At 58.9% G+C, this 5,354-nt stretch overlaps 1 protein-coding gene across 5 annotated transcripts in view; it reads left to right on the top strand.

Moving 5' to 3' along the window:
• The window catches only part of TSPAN18 (tetraspanin 18), a 172,487-nt gene that overhangs the window by 149,266 nt on the left and 17,867 nt on the right, over nt 1–5,354 (top strand). The gene's annotated exons all lie outside the window — the stretch shown is intronic.

Genomic DNA, 5,354 nt, shown 5'->3' with positions numbered 1-5,354 from the left:
CCCGGCCCCCAGCCCTTCCTCAGTCTGTCTCTTCCCCTGTCACCCCTTGCTGTCCACCTTTCTCTGTCTCTCCCTCTCTGATTCATCTTGGTCTACATCTCTGATCTGTTTTCTAGTCTCTGTTTTCTCTTTTCCCACTTCATTCCTACCGATGTATTAACGGAGGACTCAGTGTGTGCGAGGCACAGCTCTGGACCCTAGGAATACGGCAGGGAACAAAACAAGTCCAAGCCTTTATTTTAAAAAAAAAAAAACTTTTAATGTTTATTTATTTGAGAGAGAGACAGAGTGTGAGCAGGGGAGGGGCAGAGAGAGAGGAAGACACAGAATCCGAAGCAGACTCCAGGCTCTGAGCTGTTAGCACAGAGCCCGACTCGGGGCTCGAACCCACGAACCGTGAGATCATGACCTGAGCCGAGGTCGGATGCCCAACCGACTGAGCCACCCAGACACCCCCGCCCATGCCTTTACGAAGCACGTGCTCTAACAAGGGACAGCACCGAGTAGGCAGTGTATCCACAGGCCCTGACAGGGCTTCAAGGCCAGGGCCAGGTCACCTCTGTCACTAGCTGGCGTGATACCTCGGCCACACCCCTTTTCCATCTCTCAGCCTGTTTTCTCATCTCCCAAGTGAGGGGATTGGGCCGACGGCGCCACCCTCCCTTTCCGTGACCGAGCACCTCTTTTGCTGAAATGCTGGTGACACACGTGACACGAGCAGATTCTGAATCAGCGGTGACGTGAGCAGGCTTGTCGGAGAAGAGTTTCTGACCGGTCTGAGGCTCTGACACGCCTGGCTTCCTTGTGCAAGAGGCAGCCGGTTGCCTCTGGGGGCCGGGTCATATGGTATAACACCTGTGGGTGGGCCCAGAGCCCGCAGTTGGCTGGGTGGGGGGCCCCCTGTGACAGGCGCCTTGAGCCCCGGAGACCCAGGGCAGCAGGCTCCCAGCCGCGCTCACCCTGGACCAGACCCCCGAGCCAGCCGCGAGGTGAGGGGCTGATTTCCCAGGTGTCGACTGAAATCCTGAAACAGCTTTAGGAAAGTGCTAGCCTCGGGGAGCCCAGTTTGAGCACCGTTCTCCCCGGTCAGAACTCCGCACGGGAGTTCCCGTCCCTGGGAGAGCAGGCGACAGGAGCCGCCTCGCGGCTGGGAAGCAGGGAGGAAACGAGGGGCCCCCTCGGCGTGTCAGGCGTGGCCTGGTGGGTGCGCCACGTCCCTTCCGCACAGAGATCCCCGGTCTCCTTCATAGGTGCCTTGGAACCTCATTTCCGAGAAACAGTGAAGCCCCGGGACCTCACCGTCTCCAGATTCTCCTCAGCCAGCCTTCCAGAACCCAGGTGCCCACCCTCCTTGGACGCAAGTCAGGGAACTGGGCTATGCTATGCTTGGCTTCCAGAAGGCTCTGTGGGTGGGTGGAGTGGAGAGCCAGATCCAGGCAGGGACCGGGCCTTCCTTGGTCTGTCCCTCCTGTCCGGCCAGTTGGCTGAGGAGCTGTGTCCCGCGTGCAGAAAGCCCCGGCGGCAGGTGACGCTGGCAGGCAATGGCCTTCCGACTTCAGCCTGGCGGTGGGCGTGATGGCCCCCGAGGCTGATGGCCCTGAACAGTAGCAAAGGTGGTGGCACAGGAGGCGTGAAGACAGGCCTGGATTGTGGAGGAGGATGGATGAATGGAGCAAGGGAATTAGCGCTTAGCGGAACTGATGGTGAAGAATTGTGGCTCCGGGTTAAGAGAGACCTGGGTTCAAATCCCGGCCCAGGCGTGTCCACACTTTGTGACCTTGATTGATGACTGCACCTCTCTGAGCCTCAGCTCCCTCGCATCACCTCTCTCCCGGGGCTTTGCAAGGACCAAGACTGTGCGTGTTCCTTGGCCCACAGTAAGAATTTGAGCCACGCCAGCTGCTACTAGCTGTTGCTATGCTCAGCCACCATCCTGCCGGATTGTGTGCCGAACCCCGCACCCCGTATTTTCCATGTGGAATGAGGGAAGCATGGTCTCTATTCTAGTCTTAAAGACAAGGACATGTAGATGCAGACAGTTTAGGAATTTGCCCCAGGTTAGGAAGCTGCCCCAGGGCTGGGCTTCTGATCCTTGGCGAGGTGCCCATGCCCTCTGTGCGCTCTTGCACCCTGGACCCCGGACCCGGGACTGGGGTCTCCGTATCTCAGTCTGCGCTCTGGCGCACGTCGTCTCTTTATTTCCCTGCCTCACCTTTGAGGTCATCAGAGACTCTTCCCAGGAGACACGCTCCTTTTACTGCATGTGTTCGGGAGCCCAGCCCTCCACGAGCTACCCGTTAGATGTAATCTGTAACGAATGTGGTGCGTAATAAGTGCAGGTAGCCTGTTTATGAGCTGTCATACTTGTTCTGCCCCTTAATTGCTAAAAAGCCAGAGCCGGCTGAAGCCAGATCCTGCCCTGGAGAGCAGCTGTGCCGGGGGGGGAGGGGCCTGGAGCCTGGCCCCCTGCAGACCTCCAGCACCTTAGTGGGGTGGCTCCTGCTGCCCTCCAAAGGCCCACCGGGTTCAAGTCTGACGGAACAGACGAGTCATCACACTCCTGCTCCCTCATTTCACAGAGATGCTGAGGCTGGAGAGAGGAAGTGACTTGCAGAGCAGGAGACTGGGACTCTGGACTCCGAGTCCAGTGCTCCTACTCCCCCTGGACCGGGTGGAGCACGGGGTCTGGAGTGGGCTGAGTGGTGTGCTTATAAGATCCGGGACATCGGGAAGGTCACTTCACCTCCCTGAGCTTCAGTGTCCTCATCTTTGAAATGGACCCTCTCCCCACATCCTGGGGTTGTTAAAAGAGTCAGGGCAGTCGCTGCGTGGAGCTGGGATGCGGCTGGCAAGGAGTCCGTGCTGAATAGATATTATTTCCTGCCCTCATCCCCCTTTCCAAAGGGCACAGGGTCTCAGCAGATGTGTGGCATTGAGTCAACGTAGTGCCACAGGTAGGGGTTGGAAGGCAGCGCCTAGGGCTCAGGTCATTGTCCCGGGGGCCTGAGCTCAGGGGTAACAGCGGCCCCGTGGTCACGTACAACTGCAGAGCTAGGGGTGGTCCCGGCAAGAGCAGGCGCAGCGGGGAGCCCTCACATAGGACTTGTCACTTAACTCGCCAGGCTGAAGTCGGAAGGCCATTGCCTGCCAGCGTCACCTGCCACCAGGGCTTTCTGCACGCGGGACACAGCTCCTCAGCCAACTGGCCGGACAGGAGGGACAGACCAAGGAAGGCCCGGTCCCTGCCTGGATCTGGCTCTCCACTCCACCCACCCATAGAGCCTTCTGGAAGCCAAGCATAGCATAGCCCAGTTCCCTGACTTGCGTCCAAGGAGGGTGGGCACCTGGGTTCTGGAAGGCTGGCTGAGGAGAATCTGGAGACGGTGAGGTCCCGGGGCTTCACTGTTTCTCGGAAATGAGGTTCCAAGGCACTTATGAAGGAGACCGGGGATCTCTGTGCGGAAGGGACATGGCGCACCCACCAGGCCACGCCTGACACGCCGAGGGGGCCCCTCGTTTCCTCCCTGTTTCCCAGCCGCAAGGCGGCTCCTGTCGCCTGCTCTCCCAGGGACGGGAACTCCCGTGCGGAGTTCTGACCGGGGAGAACGGTGCTCAAACTGGGCTCCCCGAGGCTAGCACTCTCGTAATGCATTGGTTTCCGCCACCCGGTAAAATGAGAAGGCACCTCTGGCTGAGATGCTCTGTGCCCTGCCTGTGTGTCCCCTGCTCTGCTCTGTCTTCTCCCGGCCACAACGGGCGAGCAGTTCAGCCAGAGGCGGGCCATTTCGGGAGGGAAGCCGTAGGGCTCCAGGGCCCGGCCCAGCCTCTTCCACGGGGCTCGCAGGTGCCACTGGGCCACTGCCCAGCCCAGATCAAACACTTGGCACATTAGCGGAAACGCTGAGAAGAGAGAGGCGAGGCCCCATCCTTTCCTGCGAGCCCTTCCCCAGAGAGGGGTCCCGCCTATGCTTTTCTCTCCAAGGATTCAATTGCGTTTAAAACCGTCTGACCTAAGCAAAATGCAGCGTGGGGCGTGGTCCTGTCGTCTCTTGTTCCCCCGACTGTGAGGGTGGTGGCCTTCCTTGCTGGGGAGGGCGTCGGGTTGTGGTCAGCATTGGAGAGGGGGCAGATTTTCTGAGTGCCCACCAGGCACCAGGCACTGCGCGTGGGCTCCGGCGTTTGATCTTAGCGTTGCCTCCTCCAAGCTGTGTGGCCTTGGGCAAATCCCTTAACCTCTCTGATAATTACATACACACACCTTGCCAGGTAATGTGAATGCTTGCGGTAACCAGAGCCCACACCCCATGGGTTGTTACAAGAATTAAATGAGATAATACGTGTGAAACACTTGGCGATATTAGCAGACAGAGGGCGCTCCCCAAATGGCGATTACTGTTATTAATATGAATCAACGTCGGCCTCGCAGCAACCCCTTAAGGCAGGACTTGTCAGCCTTGCTTCGTGGGCGAGGAAAGGTGACCCCAGCTCTCTCTCCGGAGGGAGGATGGGAAACTGTGGAAAGTAACAAAGCACCATTTGCCCACATTCATCCACATCTGGCACATCCTCCCAGGATCCTTTGCACCAGGTCGTGTCGCAGAAGCGCAGACTGCCTGGTGGGGTCACCCGAAGAGGGACTCCGCGCTGGCTCAGCTGCAGCCCTGCCCCTTACCAGCTGGGGGCCATTAGTCCTGCTGTTTTTGCTGCAAGCCTGGCTTCCTTACCTGTCACTCCGACCTCTGGTCCCCGCGCCAGGCATCTCCCTGGGCTGCCATGAAGAGAGTGTGGCAACAGACCCACGATAGCAGATGCTATGTGCTTCCCCCGGGGATGTGGGAGGGCTGCGTTGTGTTGGTTTCAAGGCCCAGTGCCTGGCACACAGTTGGTGCACAATTAATGCAGACTGAACAGAACTGTATTCAGTGACTTGCTACCAGGCATACTGTAAGGTAGGGATGGGGAAGGCTCCTCAGGTAGGGGGGGTGGGTCTGGTGATGCAAGTAGTCAGAGTGTGGGGGGCCAGGGGCCCCCAGGCAGATGCCCACACCCCTTTGCCCCATGACAGCCCTCCTCACCAGCATCCCGGGCCCCTCTATGGGCTGGAGGGTGTGTGTGTTGGGGGGAAGTTTATGAGGCCTGGATTCTGGTCCTGCTCACAGTACTGCTGGGAGGAAGCTTCTGGAAAAAACTTTTTGGAAAAAACAAGACTCAGGAAGGTGGGGTAATTTGCCCGAGGCCACAGAGCAAATGGTAGACTAGGACCTGAGCCCAGGCCGGCTGGCTTCTCCGAGCTCTCCCTCCTAACCCTGGTCTGAGGGAGGAAGCTGTTACACCTCTTCCCTCGCCCCCCTCCA

This window comes from Crocuta crocuta, unplaced genomic scaffold, assembly GCF_008692635.1.
Source record: "Crocuta crocuta isolate KB4526 unplaced genomic scaffold, BGI_CrCroc_1.0 scaffold330, whole genome shotgun sequence".
NCBI lineage: Eukaryota > Metazoa > Chordata > Mammalia > Carnivora > Hyaenidae > Crocuta > Crocuta crocuta.
Note: the sequence above shows the minus strand (reverse complement) of the source record. Positions and strands in the feature narration are given on the sequence as shown.